Here is a 24839-nt window from a genome sequence, read left to right as displayed (position 1 = left end):
CTGACCTGGAAAAGCTTTGGGAGCGGCGGCGGCGGGGGAGCGGCGGGAGGGGTGCGGGACCCGAGGCGCTCCGTACCCGGCCGAGCTGACGCGGCCCCGCTACACACACAGCGCTTCAGCTGCACAGGGCGCTATTTTCCGAAAATGCCGCGTCTGGTCGGCGCCCAAAATCCCCACCGAAAAGTCCCCCGTGTGCGCGCGGAGGGACACATCGTGTGCGAGTGAGTCCGCCTCCCAGCATCCCTCCCGGACCGGCCCCCGGCGGCCGCGCGCCGGAGCCCTTCCGCCCGGGCCGCGTCAGCGGGTCCCCCTCCCACCCGCCGCCCGACCCCACTCCGGAGGGGAGAAGGGGGCGAGAGGGTGTGATTCTCGTTTTTAACGGAGGGGCAGGAAATGGGCCATTTCTAGAGTTGGGCCACACAAAGAAACCGGCGGAATGATCCGCTCTCGGCGCCCGCGAGTCCCGGCTCGCCCGGCGCCTGCGCGCACGGGTGGGAGTGCAGCCATGTGCGCGGGAGCGGGCCGCCGCCACCGGGCTTTCCCGCCTCCTCCTCCTCCTCCGCGGGCTGGGAGTTGGGCAGCGGCAGTGCGTGTGCTAACCTCCCTGTCTGTCCGGCATGAACTCTGCGGGGCGGGGAGTCCGGGCTCCGCGGTTCAGCCAGGCGCCGCGCGGAGATGGAGGGCAGTCGGGTTTCCCTGAACAGCGGCCTTAGGTGCAGCTAGGCAGGCTGGGGCAGGAGTCGCTGTTGCGGTGCGAGGGGAGGAACGAGGATGGTCAGGTTTATGACGTATGTATCACTGTAGCTTTTTTTTAAAGCCTGATGCTGTCTCATACTTGGAAGGTCCTAATAACTGCTCTCTGAACTCCCCTGGGTGACTGTCACCGGAGTTAGAAATGTGCTTTTTTTATTGTGGCCAGAGTGTCAAGAGTTATGTTTTGTGTTGTGTTTAGAGGAGCAAAAGTTTATTTAGATACGGTGATGTGCAAAGTAAAGCCTTATGACTTTAATGTACGCGGGCCGACTTGCTAAGAAACCCAACGCACTGCTTTGTTTGTGGAGGTTTTTATTATTGATTTATTTTAGAGAGAGAAACATCGATTTGTTGTCCCACTTATTTAGGCATTCATTGGTTGCTTACTTTTTTTAAAAAATTAAATCTTTATTGTTCTGATTATTACAGTTGTTCCTCTTTTTCCCCCCTGTTCCCACCCCACCAGGTTCCCACCCCACCCTCCGCACTTATTCCCCCCCCCCCCTCCTCATCCATAGGTGCACGATTTTTGTCCATTCTCTTCCCGCACCCCCCACACTCCCTTCCCCCCCGAGAATTGTCAGTCCACTCCCTTTCTATGGCCCTGATTCTATTATAGTCACCAGTTTATTCTGTTCACCAGATTATTTATTCACTTGATTTTTTAGATTCACTTGTTGATAGATGCATATTTGTTGTTCATAATTTGTATCTTTACCTTTTTCTTCTTCCTCTTAAAGGATACCTTTCAGCATTTCATATAATCCTGGTTTGGTGGTGATGAACTCCTTTAGCTTTTCCTTATCTGTGAAGCCCTTTATCTGACCTTCAATTCTGAATGATAGCTTTGCTGGATAAAGTAATCTTGGTTGTAGGTTCTTGGCATTCATCACTTTGAATATTTCTTGCCACTCCCTTCTGGCCTGCAAAGTTTCTGTTGAGAAATCAGCTGACAGTCATATGGGTATTCCCTTGTAGGTAACTGAGTTTCTCTTGCTGCTTTTAGGATTTTCTCTTTGTCTTTTGCTCTTGGCATTTTAATTATGATGTGTCTTGGTGTGGTCCTCTTTGGATTCCTTTTGTTTGGGGTTCTCTGCACTTCCTGGACCTGTAAGTCTATTTCTTTCACCAGGTGGGGGAAGTTTTCTGTCATTATTTCTTCAAATGGGTTTTCAATATCTTGCTCTCTCTCTTCTTCTGGCACCCCTATAATTCTGATGTTGGTACGCTTGAAGCTGTCCCAGAGGCTCCTTACACTTAGCTTCGTATTTTTGGATTCTTTTTTCTTTTTGCTTTTCCGGTTGGGTGTTTTTTGCTTCTTCGCATTTCAAATCTTTGACTTGATTCTTGCGATCCTCTAATCTGCTGTTGGAACTCTGTATAATATTCTTTATTTCAGTCAGGGTATGCTTAATTTCTAGTTGGTCCTTTTTCATATCCTCAAGGGTCTCACTAGATTTATGGACAGTCTTACTAAATTTATCGGCGGTTTCTAGAAAATTCTTGAAAAACCTTATAACCGTGGTTTTGAACTATATATCCAGTCGTTTGCTTTCCTCCATTTCTGTCATTTGTGACCTGTTTCTTTGTCTCCGCATTTTTTATGCTTCCCTGTGTTGATAGAGTGGCTTTCTGTGCTAGGTGTCCTATAGGGCTCAGTGGCAGATTCTTCTTCTTTGTTTGGGGTTTGGAGGTGCCCAGATGAGGCCCAGCTGTGAAGCAATGCAAGCTGCTGCGGGGCCTTGGGCCTTCTTTTGGATGTTCTGGGTCTCTCTGACCCAGCTGCAGTTAGGTAATTTTGATTGCAAAGGGCCAGGCCATTCATATGCAAAAGTCTCTGCGCACAGCTTCGTGGGGCGGGATCTCAGGGAATCATCAGGGCAGAGCAAACAGCTATGGCTGCTCCTTAGTCCTACCCTAAGAGGCCCTGGGTCTCATTGTCCTGGTAATCGCTGCAAGCGCCTCTGAGAGAAAGCCGCCCTCGGGTTCCGCCCGATGCCAGACAGTCCAATTTCTCCCCATATGAGTCTGGATCCCCAGAGACCCGCCCGGAACTGGAGTTGAGAGCAGTTGGGAGCTTGTGACTCCCTCCCGATTGAAAAGGACAACCGCGCCAAAACCGGTTTGGCTCAATGGATAGAGCATCGGCCTGCGGACTGAAAGTCCCAGGTTCGATTCTGGTCAAGGGCATATACCTTGGTTGCGGGCACATCCCCAGTAGCAGGTGTGCAGGAGGCAGCTGGTCGATGTTTCTCTCTCATCGATGTTTCTAGCTTCTCTATCCCTCTCCCTTCCTCTCTGTAAAAAATCAATAAAAATATATTTAAAAAAAAAAAAAAGAAAGAAAAAGAAAAGGACAACTGCGTCCTCAGCTGCCAGCCCTTTCTGCGCGTGCCTCCATACCTCTGCACTTTACTTCCACACCTCCTCTGAGTCTCAGTGTGCTTTTCTCTTTCCTTCTAGTTCTAGAATTTCCACTCAGCCAGCCTTCCTGTGGTTCTGGATGATGTCCGTTTTGTCTTTTAGTTGTAGTTTTGAAGTGGTTGTGCCAGCCAGCAATTTCAGGCGTTTACCTATGCTGCCATCTTGGTTTCCTTTCCCATTGGTTGCTTCTTGTATGCATGCTGACAGCAGATCAGGTCAAAGCTGTAACCAACTGAGCTACGGGGCCAGGCCCACACTGATGTGTTTTTAATAGAGGAGCCTAGGAATGACTTCCCTTCCCAGCTTCCCCAGCCTGCTATCTGTGCAACTTTTAGCATACTGTATCTAGGAATTGAGGCTGAGACAAATCAAGAGAGCTGACAGGTTTAATAAAATCCATATTGCCCACTGATTTTTTGTGGCCTGGGATAAGTAATTGTTTTCTTCACTTACGCTTTTCCAATATTGATGTGGTAAAGAGATTTGTACAGTTTTTGTGTGACTTTTTTTTTTTTTAAGGGGAGAATGATGATTTTTTAATTTTTTTTTAATATATTCTATTGATTTTTTACAGAGAGGAAGGGAGAGGGATAGAGAGTTAGAAACATCGATCAGCTGCCTCTTGCACACTCCCTACTGGGGATGTGCCCGCAACCAAGGTACATGCCCTTGACCGGAATTGAAGCTGGTACCCTTCAGTCCCCAGGCTGACGCTCTAGCCCAGGGGTGGGCAAACTTTTTGACTCGAGGGCCACAATGGGTTCTTAAACTGGACCAGAGGGCCAGAACAAAAGCATGGATGGAGTGTTTGTATGAACTAATATAAATTCAAAGTAAACATCATTACATAAAAGGGTACGGTCTTTTTTTTTTTTTTTTTTTTTTTTTTTTTTTTTTTTAGTTTTATTCATTTCAAACGGGCCGGATCCGGTCCGCGGGCCGTAGTTTGCCCACGGCTGCTCTAGCCACTGAGCCAAACTGGTTAGGGTTGCGTGACTTCTTAAAGCATTGTGCCTAAAATAGAAGCAGAGTGAACGACCTTGGGGCCATCTTCTGTGTTTCCTTTTGGTCTAATATGTTCATTGCTTCAGTTGATAAGGATTTTGTCAAATTTTCGGTCAGACATTCTTCTGTAACTGAGTTCTTTGAATTTATTCAGCTGATGATTTCTCTAGCATCCTTGCCTTCATTGATCTTATGCTGTAGAATGCAGACAGGTAGGGATCATCAGTAGAATGAGGGTAAACTGTTGACAACTGTGAAACCTCAGAGGAGAGGAATCTCTTACCTTGGGAGGCAGGAATGGAATGGGACTGGAGAAGCAGTTAGCTTTAATAAGGAAATTTTGGAAGGTCCTTCCAGGCAGAGGAAACAGTAAGTGCAAAGGTTAAGACGCAAACTCTGAAGAAATTGTTGGGTGAAGAAGATAATGCTATTTCAGGAGTGCCTGAGAAGCCTAGTCGTGAAGGCCAGAAATGCCATGTGCAGGAATTAGCTTTTGAGAGCTAAGAAGAAGCAGTTGAAAGATTTTACGTAAATAGAAGCATCATAAGGATTTGCATTTTAGACAGATGACTATTGTGCAAAAATCAGAGGCATGGCAAACAGTAATGGGTGAGAGATTATTGAGATACAGTGGGGCCTTGACTTATGAGTGTCCCGACTAACGAGTTTTTTGAGATACCAGCTGTCTCTCGGCAGATTTTTTGCATTGAGTTGACAGAATAATTTGAATTAATGAGCTTCTTAAACTCGTAAGTCAAGGCCCCACTGTAGAGGCAAATAGGCCTGAAGAATACTACCAAAGTGGTTGAGAGCTTGGTGAGTTGGTCGACTGGGAAAGGGAATAACTGAGAGGTAGATGTCAAAGATGACTCCCAAAGTTTGTTGGGAGACCAACTGGGAGAATGACAGCATCTTCATTGAGATTAGAAACCAGGGGAAAGAAATACATATTAGGGAAGGAAGAAGGTTTTTCTACGACCTTGTAGAAATTGAAGTGCTTGTGAAACAAACCAGCAGGTACGTCTAGTAGGTAATTAGAAGTTTATTCATTTATGTTGTTTCAAGAACACCCATCTGTAATTGGCACTGTTCTACGCACTGGAATAGATTAAGCAGCAGCAAGATCAACAAAGGTTCCTGCTTCTGATGGAGGGAACAGACTATAAGTTTTACAAAAGAGGAGGAAAAATAATATCCTATAATATGTTCCATGAAGAACATTGAAAAGCCTTGTTCTGGGGCAGAGAGTGGACAAAATTTTGGTTGTTGGTCAAAGGTGGCCTCTCTGAGAAGGTATTCTCTGCTAAGACTTGAAAGATAATAAGTAAAGGGCAGTATTTGAGACCAAAGGGAATAGCAGGGCAAAGTCCAGAAGTGAGAGTTTGTTGTGTTTAGCAAAGAAGCTAGTGTGGCTGAAGTCTAGAGGGCAAAGAAAGGAATGGTAGAAGATGAAGTCTGCATCCTTGATAAGTTTAAGTGCTCTAGAACAGCAGTTGCCAACCAGTGGTCTGTGAGGTCAAAAGGTTGGCGACTGATGGTTTAAGGAAACCATTGGAGCAGTGGTCATCAACCAGTGGTCCGCGAACCACTGGTCCGTGAAGTCCGAAAGGTTGGCGACCCTGCTGTAAAAGCCATTGAAGGGTTTTAAGGAATGGAGAGTAACAGTAAAGATAAAGTAAATGGGTTGAAGATGTAGTTTGTTGCTAAGAAATCAGACATGAGTGAGGTAAGGGGAAGAATAGTGATTCCTGTCTGGCTAGTGTGGCTCATGGTTGAACCTCAACCTATGAACAGGAGGTCATGGTTCAATTCCTGGTCAGGGCACATGGTTTGCGGACTTGATCCCCAGTAGAGGATGTGCAGGAGGTAGCTGATCAATGATTCTCTCTCATTGACATTTCTATCTCCCTTACTCTCTTAAATGAATAAATATATATATGCACATAGTAGAGGCCCAATGCACAATATTCGTGCATGGGTAGGGTCCCTAGGCTTGGCTGGCAATCAGGGCCAATCTGTTGGGCCATTGGGGGCCCCCACTGGCACCCACCTTGGCCGGCCTGGCACTGCCCACCAGCCCTGCCACCAGTCACCTCTCTCTGCGAGGCAACCGGCGGGGTGATCAGGGGGCCCCAGCTCACACCCACCTTGGCTGGCCTGGGGTCTTCGGGCTAGGGGTAGATCCTGTGTTAAGTGTCTGCCCTGTGGTGGTCAGTCCGTGTCATAGTGACCAGTTCCACTGTTTGGTCGATTTGCATATTAGGTTTTTATTACATAGGACTAGAGGCCTAGTGCACAAAATTCGTACGGGGGCAGGTCTCCCTCAGCCCAGCCTGCGCCCTCTCACAATCCGGAACTTCTCAGGTAGGGTCCCTAGGCCTGGCCAGCGATCAGGGCCTATCGGGGCTTTTCTTCCCCTGGCTGCCAGCAGCTGACCGTGCCCCCACACTGCTTGCCATCTGTGTGGCGCTGCCCTTCCCTCCCCCACCACCAGTTGCCTCCCTCTGCGGGTGTGGGGTGCGATCACTTGGCTGGCCTGGGCCTCCCTTGTTGGGCGATCGCTGGCCAGCCCCACACACCCGCCACAGCATTGCTGGCCTCCCCCTCTGTGGGGCAATCGATCGTGGGCCCCCCAGATTGGTCACCCCGCAGAAGGAGGCCCCTCCCACCCCTTGCAGCACCACTAGCCGGGTGGCCTGGGCCTCCCTCTGCAGAGGAGCTGCCCCAACCCCCCATCGATCACCCGCCGGCCAGTGGCCTTGGCCTCCCTCTTTGGAGCAGTTGATTGCAGAGCTTCCCCATCAGTCGCCCCACAGAGGATGGCCTGGGCCTCCCTCTATGGGGTGAGCATGGGATGATGGCAGGGTCCCATCGACCAATCGCATCGCACCTGCCGTGGCTGGCCTGGCACCAGTGCATATCATAGTATGGTTGTCCAGGTCATTCTGCTGTTCGGTCAATTTGCATATTATGCTTTTATTATTATAGACCAGAGGCTCAGAGCATGAAATTCGTGCATGGAGGTGGGTGGGCGGTCCCTCACCCCGGCCTGCACCCTCTTCAATCTGGGACCCCTTGGAGGATGTCCAACTGCTGATTTAGGCCCAATCCCTGGGATCGGGCCTAAACCAGCAGACAGACATCCCTCTCAATCCAGGACCACTGGCTCTTAACTGCTCGCCTGCCTTCCTGATCAGCCCTAACCCCTCTGCTTGCCTGCCTGATTGCTCCTAACTGTCTCTGTCTGCCTGTCAGCCTGATTGCTCCTAATTGCTCCCCCCCCCCCCCCCGCCAGCCTGATCACCCCTACCTTGCCCCCTGCCGGCCTGATCACCCCTAACCGCCTCTGCCTCTGCCCCAGCCTAAGCTGCAGTCTGGCCTCCCTCTGCCAGAGGTGACCTGGCCAATCGGGGGAGGGCGCTGCCCCCATCACCGTACTGCTGCTGCCCCTGGCAGCCACCATGGCTGCCTGAGCCTCAAGCCTAGCAGCCAGGCACGGCTGCCTGAGCGTCAGGCTGGCCCTAGGCAGCGGCAGCCACCATCTGCAGCTTGCCTGAGCCTCTGGCAGCTGCTGCGGCTTTGTCCAGAAGAATGTCTGGCAGATGTCCGCCCTAATTAGCATATTACATTTATTAGTATAGATTTTTAAAGTGATTCCAAGGTTTGGGGCATGGTTGTCCAGACAACTGTCCAATATAAATATTACACAAGCCACATGTATAATTTTATAGTATCCACATTAAAAAAGTAAAAAGGAACAGTAGTTTTTTATTTAACCCAGTTTATCCTAGAGTATCATTTCATATGTGATCAGTATTAAGTATTACATATTTTTAAAGGTTTTACATTTTATCATTGCTAAGTGTTTGAAATCTGGTGTGTATTTTACCTGACAGCATATCTCAATGCTTGATTTTATAAGATTAACAGTTAAAAAGCACAGTCATGCTCTAACCAGTTTGGCTCAGTGGATAGAGCATCGGCCTGTGGACTGAAGGGTCCCAGGTTCGATTCCAGTCAAGGGCATGTACCTTGGTTGTGGGCATATCCCCAGCAGGGGGTGTGCAGGAGGCAGCTGATCGATGTTTTTCATCGATGTTTCTAACTCTATATCCCACTCCCTTCTCTGTATAAAATCAACAAAGTACATTTTTTAAAAAAACATTCACATACCCAAGACATTCCAAACATGCTTGAAAGTATTGCAGTATTTGAATTATGTATCAGTTTTTTAAATGCAATTTTAAGATTACAATTTCAGATCTTAAATTGGCCACATTTCAAGTGCTCAGTAGCTACATGTGGCTAGTTGCTACTGCATTGTGCCATGGAATCTAATGGAATGTGTAGAATCCACCTGGGAAGGCCTTGGATGCCGTGTTACAGGGTTGGGATTTTTACCCTACAAAAAAAAGGAATAGTGGATAGTTTTTGAACTAAGGAGTGACAATGTTGTCCTTGAGGCTAGGTAAAGGCCACTGTGTTTCCAGCCGGTGATTCAGGACCAAGAGCAATCCTGCATTTCAGGCTCTGGCCCTTAGCCCTTTCGATTCAGAAGTCTGATTTTTGTCAGTGCTCTATAAAAAGTGGTCCATAGGACAATGCCAGTCTGCAAGCCCTTTATTATTGGGCCATGATTAGGCATTTACAGAAATTGAGAGTAAGAATTTAGAAACTTTTATAGCAACTTAACACAAATTTATTGTCTGTGGATCTAATAAAAATATTGGTCTTATATTGTATTTAACTATTTTCTTTTTTATTACCCTTTTCTAGTAATTTGTTTTTATCTTTTAAGATCTTTCACCCCCAATGGTTTTTGAGGCACTGCTCCAGAGGCACTCAAGATGAAGGAAGTCATCCTAGCTGGTTTTGCTCAGTGATAGAGCATCGGCCTGCAGGGTGAAGGGTCCTGAGTTCAATTCTAGTAAAGGGCACATGCCTGGGTGGCGGGCTCAATCCCCAGTAGGAGGCATGCAGGAAGCAGCCGCTCAGTGATTCTCTCATCATTGATGTTTCTCTCTCCCTCTCCCTTCCTCTCTCTGAAATCAATAATATATATGTAATAAAAGTGTAATATGCTAATTAGACTGGACAGCTGAACGACCTTCCGGACAAAGCCTGGGCTGCAAGGGCCGAGGCAAGCCACCGCAGCTGTGAGGGCCAAGCCACTTGGATGAATTTCGTGCATCAGGCCTCTAGTCCTATATAATAAAAGGGTAATATGCAAATGACCAAACTACTGAATGACGGGTCACTATGATGGGTCGCTATGACGTGCACTGACAACCAGACGGCAGACGCTCAATGCAGGAGCTGCCCCCTGGTGGTCCGTGCACTCCCACAGGGGTTCACCGCTCAGCCACAAGCCAGACTGAAGGCTGGTGAGCACAGCAGAGGTGGCAAGAACCTCTTCTGCCTCTGCGGCAGCCCTAAGGTTATCTGACTGCTAAAGGGCACAGGCTGGGCTGAGAGGACCCCACCTCACTCCTCCAGTGCACGAATGTTATGCACCGGGCCTCTAATATATATAGATGTAGATATAGATAGATATAGATATAGATATAGATATAGATATAGATATAAAAAGATGAAGTCAGGGCTGGACCGATGGTGCTCAGTTGGGCTTTTGTCCCGTGTACCAAAGGTTGCCATTTTGATTCCTGGTCAGGGCACATGCCTGGGTTTTGGGTTCGATCCTGGTAGGGGGCTTACAGGAAGCATCTGATCAATGTTTCTCTGTCCTCTAAAAAATTTTAAAAAAATTTTTTTTAAGTTGAAGGGAGTCAAAAGGGCCCAGTTCCCAGAATATTTATCTAAATCCAAATGCCATTTTTCCATTATAGTGAGAACTCTAACAGCTAGGAATGACATCTGCTTCATTTCTCCTTTCATATAGAAATGGAAGGCTACTAGGTTTACTGGTTAATAATGGCAGATTTTGTAATCAAAACACGATAATTTCAAAAGAAACACCAAAAGTGCTTTATTCAAAGTAATGCCTATCGCTAGCTACACATTTTCCCCATCTTTCAGCTAATTTATGGATACCGTCCCAATAGAACTTTTCTTGTTTTGAGGCAAACCATTCAGAGACCCAATTTTCCACTTCGTATGTTTTGAAGTGCTGCTCAGAAAACGTGTGTGCTATCAATCGGAACAAGTGGTAATCTGAAGGAGCAAGGTCTGGTGAATATGGCAGGTGGGTTAATACTTCCCAGGCAAGATCTTTTAACGTGTCTTTAGCTGGTTTTGAAGTATGTGATGGTACATCATCATGAAGCAAAATTACTTTGCCGTGTCTTCTGGAACATACTGTTCGTTTCTCCGTCAAAGCGTGGCTCACATTGATTATTTGTTGTCGGTAGTGATCAGTATTAACGGTTTCACCTGGTTTCCTGATCCCACCAAATGCAGAGCATTGTCTTCTTTCGAAAGCGATTCGGCCTTGCATTCGATGTTGATGGTTGACCTGGATCAACCCATGATTTTGTGAATTTGGGATTGAAAATAAATCCACTTTTCATTGCCAGTTCCAATTCGATGCAAAAAAGACTTTCTTTCATGCCGTTGAAGCAATATTTTACTGATGACTTTTTGGTTTTCCATTTGTCTTTTGTTCAGTTGATGTGGCACCCATTTTCCTTCCTTTAAAATCTTTCCCATTGCTTGTAAATGATCAGAAATTGTTTGCTGAGCAACATTTAATCTTTCTGCAAGTTGTTTTTGAGTTTGACACGCATCTTCATCCAATAATGCTTGTAATTGTTGGTCTTCAAACTTTTTCAGTTGACCTGGACATTCTTTGTCTTTCACATCGAAATCATCACTTTTAAAGTGTTTAAACCAGCATTCATAAGTATCTTGAGATGAAACCAGCATTCATAAGTATCTTGAGATGGAGCATGTTCACCATAAGCTTCCCAAAGTATTCAGCAGCACTTTTCTTCAAAATAAAATATTGAATAAAAACTTCGCGCAAATGTGTTTTTTTTGGCATGAAATTCGACATTTTTAAGTGTAAAAATACCTATGATGTTAACACCTTCAGCAAATTTGACATGAAGTTTTGCAGCTTGTCAATACAACAAAATAGCATACATGTCAAATCGCATATATATCAACAGATGTATAACTCCATCTATTGAAAAAAATCGGCATTAACCAGTACACCTCGTACATGGCAATAACCAAATTGATAATAGTTACCATTTATTAAATGCTTCCTATGTGCTAGCCACTGTGCAAAGCCTATTACATACATTGTCTCATTTAGTTCTCACAACAACTCTATAAAATAGGTATTAATAGCCCCATTTTTCCAACAAGGAAACTACGGCTAAAATAAGTAGTTGACTTCCCTAAAGTTACCAAGGTGGTAAACGTTAAAGATAGGATTCCAATAAAGGTCTAATTTCAAAGTTATTGTACCAATTCACTTTTTTGCCATTATATTCCTAATACCTAGCAAATTCCCTCGCACAGCAATTCTACATTGTTTTTGAGAGAATACATGAGGTTGACTACAAACATACCTCGTTTTATTGCACTTCATGGACATTGCATGTTTTACAAATTGAAGGTAAGACCGTCTGCTAGCAAAAAGATTACAACTGGCTTTATTGCAATTCTTGCTTCATTGCAGTGGTCTGGAACCAAACCACAGAATCTCCAATGTATACCTGTACATCTCTCCCAGATGATTCATTGGTAACTTTTGGACCAGAGTAAGGGGAGGTAGCAGTATTCTAACAGCATCAGGCAAATGAGTTCATTTCTACAATATCTGCTCTGCTCCTACCTAGAATTTATAGAACCACAAATCAATTTTTTAAAAAGACAACTCAATGTTAAATGAGTAAGAGCTTTGAAGAGACCTCATAAAATGACATCTAAGTGGCCAATAAACATGTAAAGGTGCTCAACCTTTTTAATTATTAAGAAAATACAAATTAAAACTACAGTGAGATACTACTGCATGCTCACAAAAATGGCTAAAATGGAAAACAGAAAATGCCAAAAGTTGGAATAATTGATACTACATTGCTGGTGGGGACGCATATTGTTATAGCCACTTTGGAAAATTCACAATTCAAAAAACAGGCCAAACCAAACTACATTTAGGAATATGGAAGTGTAAAAATTAAAGAAAAGAAGAAATGATTAGCTTTAGGGGAGGGGAGTAATGCTTAGGTGCAAGGGGGTTTTTGAGGTGTGCCAATGTTCTTTCTGGACATGAGTGGAGTTACATGGGTATTCACTTTGTGATTCACTGAGCTGTAGGTTTGGGGGTGGGTGTGCTTTTTAGTATCCTATCTAATAATAGACTGTTTGTAATTAACCATAACTTTGCTACCCTTCCCATTGGCTAATCAGGGCGATATGCAAATTAACTGCCAACCAAGATGGCGGCTGGCAGCCAGGCAGCTGAAGCGAATAGGAGGCTTGCTTGCTCCAGTGATGGAGGAAGCCAAGGTTCCCCGCCTGCTGCTGCTGGCCTCTGAGCTGCACTCTAAGAGACATTGTTGCAATTATAGAAGATAAATAAACCCCAGAAACCTGCTTTCAGCCAGCCGGGCCTCAGAGCTGGAGCTGCAACAGAGTTTCAATTATAGAACCCAAACAAACCCAGATTCCTGCTTTCAGCAGCTGAGGCCTCAGAGCGGGAGCCGAGCCTCAGAGCTAAAGCCGGCTCTCAGTTCCAGTGACAGCCATGGAAGGTAAATAAATCCCAGAATAAAGAAAAAAAGGAGCGGTTGGGAGCTTCAGTCACCCGCCAGCCTGAAAAAGGCCCTAAGCCCCTCACCCAGACTGGCCAGGCACCCCAGTGGGGACCCCCACCCTAAAGGGGGTGCAACCAGCTGCAAACAGCCATCATCCCCTCATCCAGGCTGGCCAGGCACCCAAGCAGGACCCCCTATCCTGATCCGGGACACCCTTCAGGGCAAACCAGCCGGCCCCCACCCGTGCACCCAGCCTCTATCCTATATAGTAACAGGGTAATATGCCAACTGACCCTAACAGCAGAATAACTGGAAATGACTGGTCACTATGACACACACTGACCACCAGGGGGCAGTCGCTCAATGAAGGAGCTGCCCTCTGGTGGTCAGGGCGCTCTCACATGGGAGGAGCTCTGCTCAGCCACAAGCCAGGCTGATGGCTGACAGTACAGCGGTGGTGGTGGGAGCCTCTCCTGCCTCCTCAGCAGCGCTAAGGATGTCTGACTGCAGTGTAGGCCTGCACCCCACTGGCAAGTGGACATCCCCTGAGGGCTGCCCGGCTGCCAGAGCGATGTCTGATTGCCATCTTAGACACAATCCCCCGGGGAGCAGACCTAAGCCAGCAGGTGGTCATCCCCTGAGGGGTCCCAGACTGCGAGAGGGTACAGGCCGGGCTGAGGGACCCGCCCTTCCCCCCCCCCCCCGAGTGCACAAATTTCTGTGCACCAGGCCTCTAGTCTCTATATAAAAGTCTAATATGCAAATTGTCCCCTGGGGAGTTTGATCGCTCACTGTGATGTACACTGACCACCTGGAGGGGCAGCAGGGAACGAAGGAAGGCCCTGGCTGACAGCCAGGGAAGGAAGGCCCCGGCCGGCAGCCAGAAAGCCCTGATTGGCTCTGATTGCTGCCCAGACCTAGGGACTTACCCGTGCACAAATTTCGTGCACTGGGCCTCTAGTATTTAATGCTTTAAATTTTTCTGGGGTTAAATTAGAAAGTTTTCCTGGCAAATTCTAGGTACATACTACCAACAGTTTACCTTGCTAACTGAGCCAGTCTTTCTATATTATTATTACAAATGTGAAAGATAAGGTGGGCCTGATTTCTGGGGATGGCAATCATAAAAGAGAAGAAAGATACAAAAAAATACTACAGAACTTGAGGCACTACGTGAAGGTGAAAGAGCATGGCAGTTGGAGTGAGGAGCCTCAAATTCAAGGCTTAACTTACCATTTAGTCTAGGCTGTAACTACTCTGTAGTTACATAACCTGGGCATATCTCAAAACCTGCCTAAAATTCATTTTTCTTAATTGTAGTAAGGGTATTAACTTTTTTTCATTTATAACCCTTTGTAACCTATTAAAAGGTGATATTAGCCCATCCGGTGTGGTTCAGTGGTTGAGGATTGATTCCTTGTCAGGGCACATGCCCGGGTTGCAGGCTCAATCCTTAGCAGGGGACATGCAGGAGGCAGCCAATCAATGATTCTCTCTTATCAATGTTTCTATCTCTCCCTCGTCCTTCCTCTCTGAAATCAATGAAGGTTTTTTTTAAGGAAAGGGCATATTAAATTTGATGTCTTCCATGTCTCTGGATTCACTCAGTTCATCAGTTTGTTGCTTAGATTCCACATAATGATTGCAATCATGTGATACAAAAAGCTTTTTAAACATCAGTGTGAGCGGTAAGGAGTTAAGGATGGTTGAGATTTGAGTCTGATGGAGATAATAGTGATAGCCTGAACAAAACGAGAAAACCAAGAGAAGGAAAAGGAGATTTGGAGAAAGATAACTGAAGCAGGGGGTCCCTTGGGGGTGAGGAGGACGGAGCCCCAACGCGCTAGGGCGTCTGCATGCACGACTCCGGAGACCAGGTTCAATGACACAGATCCGTTTTATTGTGGAACTACAGGGGTATATATAGCATGAGGGGACCAATCAGAGGGAGACACGTTGCTACAGGCGACCAATGGCTGAAAGGCTGGGGTACTGTGTACGTGGCTCTAGGAGTTCGTTCAGGTGGGCGTTGCTACTTCCTGGTGTGCAGAGGAAGCATGTCATGGTGGAGTGTGCTCACACCATTGCATCAGCCGCAGCGCTGAGACATACTTCCCAAGCTCTACATACATCTCCCCCTTCCTTTCTAATTAGCGCCAAAGCAAAGGAGTTGTCACTACTCAGAAGGAGATAGAAGGGTGGCCTTATAGACGGGTAAAAGGAGTAGCAGAGGCACGTGCCACTGGAAACTGAGTACTGTCTACTACACCAACTGGCATGAGAACTCGAGGGTGAGGTGTCACAGCCCACAGTTCTTATCTGTGCGCCCCCGTGCTATTAGCTGTGATGATAGCACACATTAATAAGAATAACGTTCCTGCTGACGGGTTCCCCTCTGGCACCATGCGCGCAGCTTGGTCTTGTAGAGCCTTGATGTCACCCCATGTGATGGGGTGAGCTCGTCGGTGTCTAGGTTGTCTCCGCCGTCGGGGCTGGTTCTCTTCTATGGTCAGGTCCTCCATTTCCTCCACGGGGGGCGATGGTGGCGATCTACGGCTCATCGCTGATGGTGTAGGGTTTGACGTCACGAGCAGGGATCCACACGGGACTTTTGTCGCCTTCTGGAAAAATACAAGCAAACCCTCTCCCCTGGGCTAAGAGCGGGTTGGGGCCTTTCAAGGCTCCGGTGAGTGGGTCTCTCCACCGGACCAAAGGAAGAGGTCTTGGTATGTCCCGGAGTCCTCCCCAATGTTTATACATAGGGGTTAATCCATGCTCATCAAAATGAAAATAATTGAGGGTAGTTAAGGCTTGGGTTAGCAGTGTATGAGGATTTCTCCCTATCACTCCCCCTTTTTCTTTAATCAGTTGGGCCTTGAGTTCCCTGTGTAGTCTTTCAATAATTGCCTGTCCCTAGGGGTTATAGGGGATGCCCATGGTATGCTTGATGTCGTGTGATTTTAAGAAGTCTTGAAATAGAGTGCTGGTGTAGCATGGTCCATTGTCAGTTTTTACCTCCCACGGGAATCCAAGGATGAGAAAGGCAGCCTTGAAGGTGGCAATGCTATGTTTGCTTTTTCCCCCATTTGGGCCTGGGCGAACGTGGCTCCTGAGGAAGTATCTATGACTGTGTGGACATATTTCAATTTGCCAAATGCTGGGACATGCGTGACATCCGCTTGCCATATGGCATTGGGCTGTAGTCCTCGGGGATTGGCCCCTCTGAGTTGTAAATGCCCGAGGGGTAGTAGAGGGCCACAGGATCGGCAAGCACATATGAGGTGCTTGCACTGAGCTAGGGGCAGATGGGGGAAGAGCTTATGGAGAGAGGAGGCTGACATATGAAATTTGGTGTGTAGGAGTCTGGCCTCTTCTATGAGTTGTAGGGTAAGAACTAGCTTGTCCGCTACTGTGATGCCTAGGGAAAGTGGGCCTGGTAGGCCAGTATGAGACCGTAAGTGTTGTATATACCAGGGCTGTTTACGGTTCTCTAGAATGTCCTTTAGGAGTTGGAGGCTCTGATCTAGCGGGGTATCTTTAACTCTTAAGGTGGAATACCCTATATTTTTTGCCATATGCACCGTGTAAGCACTATCTGAGAATAAATTGACTGGACTATTTTGACAGTAGAGAAGGGTGTATTTTATAGCTCTGAGTTCTCCTACTTGTGCTGAGCCTTGATAAGTATATCTAAGATTAGTGGGGTTGGTGGAAGTTTTAGGGGACTTTATTATTGCTGCACAGTAATGCTTCCCCGCGTCAGTGAAGGCGCAGGGTGCCCAGGGATAGGTTTACCAGAGGGGCGTACCAGACCTAGTGTCTCTAACGGTACCTTTTGGAGGGTTTGGAGGAGCCTATGGTTGGGTAGGTGATTATCTACCTGCCCTGGGTAGTTTAGGAGAAGTAACTGTGTTTCTAGATCTGTGGTTAATAGATGAGAGATTTGTTCCTGCGTACAAGGAAGTATGAGAGTGTCAGGTTCTTTTCCATATAGGGTAAGCGAAGCCTGCCTGAGCTTCCGTCCTATGAGGGCGTAGGCCGCTGTTGGGGGCGTTACTTTAGCAAGCTGGCTGTAGGCCAAGTGTACCCAATAAAGAGGACCCTCCTGAAATAGTACTCCTGTAGGAGTCCCAATGGTGGCCAGTACTATCGCTTAGATTGGCTGGGCCAAGTCTATTCTGTGTAGCTCTAGCTCCCTTAGAGCCTGGTTGACAGCTTTTAAGACCTCTTTGGCCTTGAGGGTTAGAGAGCAGGTACTAAGGGGGTCTGTGTCTCCTGCAAGCAATTGGAAGAGGGGGCTTAGGGCCCCGGTGGATATTGATAAGCTGTTCCTAACCCAATTAATCTGGCCACATAGTTCCTATAGCGCATGTAGGGATATGGTATCAGGAATTGCAAGCTGAGGAGCTATGGGTACTATTTGTTCATGTATTTTATATCCTAAAAAGGAGTATGGAGGAATGGTCTGGACCTTTTTGGGAGCTATATGGAGGTTAAGAGCTCGTAGGTTGCTAATAAGTGTTTGGTAGCATGCCTCGAGCCATATAGGGTCCCTATGGGCAATAAGGATATCATCCATGTAATGAGTGATAAAGCATTGTTTGGCTAGAGGTTTGGTTGTCACTCCAACGTAAGCCTGGCACATGGTAGGGCTGTTCTTCATGCCCTGGGGGAGTACCTTCCATTGGTATCTATCTGCCGGTAGTTGATGGTTGGTAGAGGGCACTGAAAAGGCAAAGTAGGGCCTGTCCTCCGGGTGCAACGGGATAGAGAAAAAGCAGTCTTTAATATCTATGATTTTTATATGTGCTCCCCTTGCGATAGCCGAGGGGTGAGGCAGTCCCGGTTGTAGAGGGCCTAGTTTTTTCATGTGTCTATTTACAGCTCTGAGGTCCTGTAGAAATCTCCATTTTACTTTATCCTTCTTTTGTATGACAAAGACTGGTGTATTGTGAGGGCTGAGAGAGGGTTCAACATGTCCAGCATCTAGTTGTTCCTGTACTAATTGCTTAAGGGCAAGTAATTTCTCTTGCGGTAAAGGCCACTGTTCTACCCATATGGGTCGGTGGTGTCCCATGATAACTTTATTGGCTGTGGCGCCGGTGGGTGAACAGTGGCCCCTAGGATTGGGGGGCGGGGCGGTGTATATGATTGCATTGACCGCCTCAAGGATGTCTTGGCCCCACAAAGTGTGGGGGATGTCAGTCATGAAGAGTGGGCAGAAAGTCCCGGTGTTCCTGTCTGAGTCCGCCCAGGAGAGTCCCCTGGCAGCTTGGGCAGCCCTCTTGTAGCCGCTGACTCCCTGAACTAGCGGACCGGAAGTGGTCGGCCATTTGGAACTCCGCTTCTCCTCTTGAATAACCGACACGTCTGCCCCAGTATCTCCTAGCCCTTCTATTCTCTCTCCCTCGACTATTAAGGTAAGGAACGCCTTGCTCTGTGTAAGAGGTAGCGTCCAATATACCCCTTGGGTCGGCTGCTCTCTTACTGGCGGGGCTGAGAGCTGCCCTTCTGCTCATTTAAAGGGGGCAGTGGATTGCCATCTTTATCCTTATTGGATCTGCAGTCCCTGCGCCAGTGTAGTCCCTTTCTACAGCGGGGGCAAACGGAGGGGGGTTTTTCCCTTCCCCTCCCTGTTTTCTCTTCCTGTTAGGGCAATCCTTCGCAAAATGGCCAATCCCTTTACACTCATAACATGCTCCTTTCTGTCCTCCCGATTGTCCTCCTAGATTGATATGAGCGGCCAGCGCTGCCGCAAGGGTGGCAGCCGACTTACTGCCTACATCTCGACAGGTAAGCACCCAGTCATCTATACTGCCTGCTTTAACCAGAGCGATTGCCTGGCGGCACTCAGTATTAGCCCCCTCCCAGACGAGCTCCCTGGTAAGGGCTTCCGCGGCCTGGGCGTGAGTAACCTTACGGTCCACAGCTTCCCTGACTCTATGTAAAAATTCTGAAAACACTTCATTGGAACCCTGTACAAGCTTGGACAGTCGTGTAGGCTTACCCCTCGGATTTATTTGGGCGAAAGCGCGCATAGCACAGAGGCGGACTTGATCAAAATATCTAGCGTGCCCCTGGGCCTGGACAGCAGGGGAAGAGAAAACTCCTTTTCCCTGTAGTGCATCTGCCCCATCGTGCGGATTATGGGCTTTTCCTGCTACCGCGGCTCGATTGCGTTCGGCCTGTTGCTTGCACTGTTCCTAAAACAAAGCCACTGAATCATGTCCCCTGGGGCTAGTATGGTGGGAGAGAGGCGTTTCCAATTATGAGGGCAGTTAAGATTTATACTAAAATTTTCAAGTAGCTGTTGCGTGTACGGGGCTGATAACCCATCCTCCTGTACTGCCTTTCTAATGGCTAGTAGCTCCTTTTGGTTAGGCGGTATCCATGCCTGAGGTTGTGGGGCGGTAGGATTAGTGTTGATGGGGAAAGCCTGAGTTTCTAAGCCCAAAGAGAACCGTGCATGTCCCTCTGCTGGCATTGGGATTGGTATAGCCCTGTCCAGGGATTATCATTCATGTCCCCAACAAGGGGGGCCAGAGCAGTCTGCTGCGAGGGACCTGCGTTTGGCTTCCTGCCCTGCGCTGTTTCGGCCGAGGTAGCGGCTTCCCCGTTTTAGTTTCGTTTTGTTCCGCTTCCTTCTGAGCTCTGTTGGTGGTAGATACTTCCCAATGGTCAGCCTCTGGGGGACCCTCAGGTGCCGAGGGAGTGGTGGTAGTGACCGGGGGATTGTAAGGTGGCAAGGGAAGCTTAGGGGGAGGCTCATCCTTCACTGTGGCTGAAAAGGCCGTGGGTACTGGGAGTGGCGGTTCGGGCGGAGCACCGGACAGGCAAGCCAGGATAGCTAAGATGGCCGGTGTCAGAGAAGGGGGTAACGGTTTTTCCTGGTGGACCTCAGCGGATCGAATCCTTTTCAAGACCTTCTCCCAAGTGGAGGGGTCCCAAATGGGAGCCTCAATTAACCACAGATTGGACTGTAATAGATTTTCCCAATGAGTTTGGAGTTCCTTTTCAGAGACCTTAACTCACCTGCTCTGCAGCAAGACGTGGAGCGCGCGCACTTGTGGCACTCTCGCAGAAGGGGGTAGGTTTCCCATTTTACTGTAGAGGGTTGCTCACCCGTGCAGCCGTTCCAGGGGCCCCACGTTCGGGCGCCAGATGAAGCAGGGTGTTCCTCGGGGGTGAGGAGGATGGAGCCCCAACGCGCTAGGGCGTCTGCATGCACGACTCCGGAGACCAGGTTCAATGACACAGATCCGTTTTATTGTGGAACTACAGGGGTATATATAGCATGAGGGGACCAATCAGAGGGAGACATGTTGCTACAGGCGACCAATGGCTGAAAGGCTGGGGTACTGTGCACGTGGCTCTAGGAGTTCATTCAGGCGGGCGTTGCTACTTCCTGGTGTGCCCAGGAAGCATGTCATGGTAGAGTGTGCTCACACCATTGCATCAGCCGCAGCACTGAGACATACTTCCCAAGCTCTATGTACAGATAATATTCTATTTTATATATGTGTTTAAGATCATGACAGAACATCAGGGTGGCCCTAAATGGTTTGGCTCGGTGGATAGAGCGTCGGCCTGCGGACTGACGGGTCCCAGGTTCAATTCCGGTCAAGGGCATGCACCTTGGTTGCAGGCACATCCCTAGTAGGGGGTGTGCAGGAGGCAGCTGATCAATGTTTCTCTCTCACTGATGTTTCTACCTCTGTACCTCTCCCTTCCTCTCTGTAAAAAATCAATAAAAATATATATTTTTTTAAAAGAACATCAAGGTGGAATTGTTAAACAGATACAGAACTTACAGTTTGGTATTCAGAAAAAAGGTCAGAAATGTTGACAGATAACTAGAAGTTATCCACAATAATAGCGAAAATTAAAGCCATGGAGTAAATGCGATCAGTGGGAGAGAATATCCTATCTAATAAAAGAGAAAAATGGTAATTGGCGTACGACGATACCCTTTTCATTGGCTAATCAGGGCTATATGCAAATTAACTGCCAACTAAGATTGGCAGTTAACTGCCAACAAGATGGCGGCTAATTTGCATATGTAGGCACAATGCAGGGAGGCGAAAGGGAAAGCAGGAAGAAGCCCCCTGCCACTGACAGTGATCGGAAACCCAGGGGGGAGCTAAGAGCTGGGGGGCAGGGCAAAGGCGGCCCTGGGGCCGCCTTTGCCCTGCCCCCCAGCCATGATTGGAGAATCAGGTGCCTTTGCCGCCCTGGCCAGTGATAGCAAGAAGTAGGGGTGGAGCCAGCGATGGGAGCTGGGCACAGTCGAAGCTGGCAGTCCCGGGAGCTAGGGGTCCCTTGCCTGGGCCTAAAGCGAAGCCCACGATCGCCGGGCCGCTGCAGCTGTGGGTCCCCACTGCCCAGGCCGGACGCCTAGGCCAGAGGTGTTAGGCCTGGGCAGGGGCGGAGCCTGCAACCACGGGGAGCTGGGGGTCCCCTGCCCAGGCCTGACACCTCTGCCAGAGGCCTCAGGCCTGGTCAAGGGGCCAATCCGGTGATTGGTGATCGGAGGGTGATGAGGGTCAACTCCTCTGGCCGAGGCATCAGGCCTGGGTGGGGGGCGGAGCCGGGGATTGGGGGGATATGATGGTCCCCTTGCCCAGGCCTGAAGCCTGGGTCAGAGGCGTCAGGCTTGGGCGGGGGGTGGAGCAAGCGATCAGAGGGAGATGGGGGTCCCCTGCCCAGGCATGATTCCTGGGCCAGAGGCCTCAGGCCTGGGCGGGGGCCAGAGCCAGTGATCAGGGGGAGATGGGGGCCCCCTGTCCAAGCCTGACACCTCTGGTGGAGGCGTCAGGCCTGGGCAAGGGGCCGATCAGGCGATCGGAGGGTGATGGGGGTCTACGCCTCTGGCCGAGGCATCAGACCTGGGCTGGGGGCAGAACCAGTGATGGGGGGAAATGAGGGTCCCCTGCCCAGGCCTGACGCCTCTATCAGAGGCGTCAGGCCTGGGCAAGGGGCTGATCCTGAGATTGGAGGGTGATGGGGGTCAACGCCTGAGGGCTCCCAGTATGTGAGAGGGGGCAGGCTGGGCTGAGGGACACTCCCCCCACACACACACCCAGTGCACGAATTTCGTGCACTGGGCCCCTAGTAGGAAAATAAGAGTACTGAGGACAGAGGCACTGAGAACTAAAGGAAGGGAGGAAATCAGCATTCATTGAGCACCTATTAAACTTCGTGTCAGCTGCTCTACGTTGGTCATCTTATGTATTTCCCTCAGATTTCAAGGTAGCTAGTTTAGCCTCATTTGGTTAATTGACTTTGTAGACTCAAAGCAAGAAAAAGAGCCAGCACTGAAGATCAGCTTGACTCAATTTGCACAGTACACTACACCATTCCCTGTAAAACAAGTATCTCTTGCAGAAACCCATGGAGAATTTGACTCAAAGAAAGGCAAGCCCTGAGGGAAAAAACCATTAGATTTTTGTGATGTGTCACCAAGGGATTCCTGGAAAGTGTGTAGCAGTGCCTGCACTCCTGTTTGTTTTGCTTCTATGAGTGTGGGTAGTCCAGACAAACCTTTGTGTTTTAGACCTCTAACAGTAAGAAGACATTGAAAATGGCAACTGTGAAAATTAGTATAATGAAAACAGAGTCATTTGTTAACACCTAGCTAGATACTCTTGCCAGCCAAGTGCTTTGAATCTGAAGGCTTGAAAGAGACAGGGAATAACTCAGTGATTGGTGTTCATGCTTTGTTCATGTACTGCCTGGAACCGTCTTGAGCATCGCCAGTGGTATGGGTCCTTTACATTGGGAAACACTAGGATGTTATGTAATAGTGTTCGCTGTTTACAGTGCAGTTTCAGTCACCTGAAATTCTTAGTGAAAACATCAAGATGGCTTTGCCAGCCACGGTCATTAAAATTTGAATGAAAGATAGCCCTAGCCAGGTGGCTCAGATGGAGTGTCCTCCCGTGTAGGAAAGAGTTGTGTGTTTGATCTCCGCTCCAGGCACATACGAGAGGCAACTGATCAATATTTCTCTCTCATATCGATGTTCCTTTCTCTCTGTCTCTCCCTTCCCCTCTCTCTTTCTCGAATCAATAAAAATACATCCTTGGAATATATATATATATATATATATATATATATATATATATATATATACACATACATACATACATACATACACACACACATACATACATATATATTTGAATGAAAGATAATTTTTGCTGGTAATGAACACATACCTTTTAGAAAGCAGCCTCGCCGAAACCGGTTTGGCTCAGTGGATAGAGCGTCGGCCTGCGGACTGAAAGGTCCCAGGTTCGATTCCGGTCAAGGGCATGTACCTGGGTTGCGGGCACATCCCCATGGGAGATGTGCAGGAGGCAGCTGATCGATGTTTCTCTCTCATCGATGTTTCTAACTCTCTATCTCTCTCCCTTCCTCTCTGTAAAAAATCAATAAAAAAATATATATTTTTAAAAATAAATAAATAAATAGAAAGCAGCCTCAAAATTTAGAGTAATTGCTGTAATCAATGAGGAAGATTCTTTCCTATTAGATTTATTAAAACTGTTTATTTACTATTAGAATAGCATTTTAGCATTAAAGAAAAGTAAAAATATTCCACCACAATACAATTACTGGTTTCTTCCTGCATGTTTTTAGATTGACACATGAATAATGGGTGCATTTTTGGCAGACACTGCTGAAGAATGTTAAATTGATTGCAGGAGCATGATGTCTTCTATCTTTGTCTACCTCCTCTTTCTAAGTTCTAGAAAAGACCTCTGATAAATAAGTGAAATTCTTTGGCAAAGTTACTTACTGATTTCAGAATTCCCCAGACTCACTAAGAACTTTGATTTCCAGGAATTGGTTAGGCACAGCCACTTTACTCAAGCTTATATTTTGCACACCACAGTTAAGGTTGCATTTGGGCTGTCTTATATTCTTAGTCTATTTTAAGATAGTCAGCTTTTAATAATTGTTGGTTGGTTATGGCTCCCAGCCAGATTTTTAAAAATTATTTGAATAATCTATCCACTGGTGCAAAAAACTTTTTTTTTTATTCTCACCCGAGAATATGTTTTTTATTGCTTTTTTTAAAGGGCGAGAGAGAGAGAGAAACATCAATCAGTTGTTTCCCATAGGCACCCCAACTGGGATTGAACCCGAAACCTAGGTATTGTGCTCTGACCCAGAATCAAACCCACAACCTTTTGGTCTATGGCAGCGGTTCTCAACCTGTGGGTCGCGACCCCTTTGGGGGTTGAACGACCCTTTCACAGGGGTCGCCTGAGACCATCGGAAAACACATATATAATTACATATTGTTTTGTGTTTAATCACTATGCTTTAATTATGTTCAATTTGTAACAATGAAATTGGGGGTCACCACAACATGAGGAACTGTATTAAAGGGTCGCGGCATTAGGAAGTTTGAGAACCACTGGTCTATGGGATGATGCTCCAACCAAGTGAGCCATCTGACCAAGGCACAAAAAGCTTTTTAAACATGATCAGCTGTCTTCCATTCATACAGTTCCCACTCCCAAGGTAACTAACCTCTACTCTTACTTTCTTGTGTATTCTTTCAGTTTTTTTATTGCCTATACATATAAGTAATAATAAATATTCTTATTTTTCTCTTTTTATTTAACAGGGAAGATACCATATACACTCTTGTGCGCTTTGCAATTAAGAAATCTTGGACTTCTTCATATTAAATGCATAAAAGGCATCATTTTTTTTTACTCCTGCAGATAATTTAACCAGACATTATCCAGTTGAGGGACATTGAGTTTCTAATCTTTTGTATTCAATTCATGCTTAGATAAGTATCTTTATACACACATCTTCTTTCAATTATGACTTCTCTCAATTCCCGAGTGGATTTGCTCTGCAAAATGGTATATATGTATTTTTAATTTTTAAAATAAATCTTTATTGTTGAAAGAA

General features: G+C 47.2%; 1 protein-coding gene and 1 long non-coding RNA gene across 3 annotated transcripts in view; one reads left to right on the top strand and one right to left on the bottom strand.

Annotated features, from left to right (window-relative positions):
- The window catches only part of GABPB1 (GA binding protein transcription factor subunit beta 1), a 58107-nt gene extending 57358 nt beyond the window's left edge, over positions 1-749 (bottom strand). Inside the window, exon 1 of one of the 2 annotated variants that reach the window (XM_059701660.1) lies at positions 601-749. The gene's annotated coding sequence lies outside the window, so the exon portion shown is untranslated. Of the gene's footprint in view, positions 1-5; positions 182-600 lie in introns of those variants that run through there. The other variant, XM_059701651.1, reaches the window with a different exon arrangement.
- Positions 89-24839, top strand: LOC132237370 (uncharacterized). The gene is made up of 2 exons (XR_009453519.1): positions 89-221; positions 23547-24839. It is a non-coding gene; the product is annotated as an uncharacterized LOC132237370 (long non-coding RNA).

This window comes from Myotis daubentonii, chromosome 1, assembly GCF_963259705.1.
Source record: "Myotis daubentonii chromosome 1, mMyoDau2.1, whole genome shotgun sequence".
Lineage (NCBI taxonomy): Eukaryota > Metazoa > Chordata > Mammalia > Chiroptera > Vespertilionidae > Myotis > Myotis daubentonii.
This window is presented reverse-complemented; position numbering and strand designations above follow the sequence as displayed.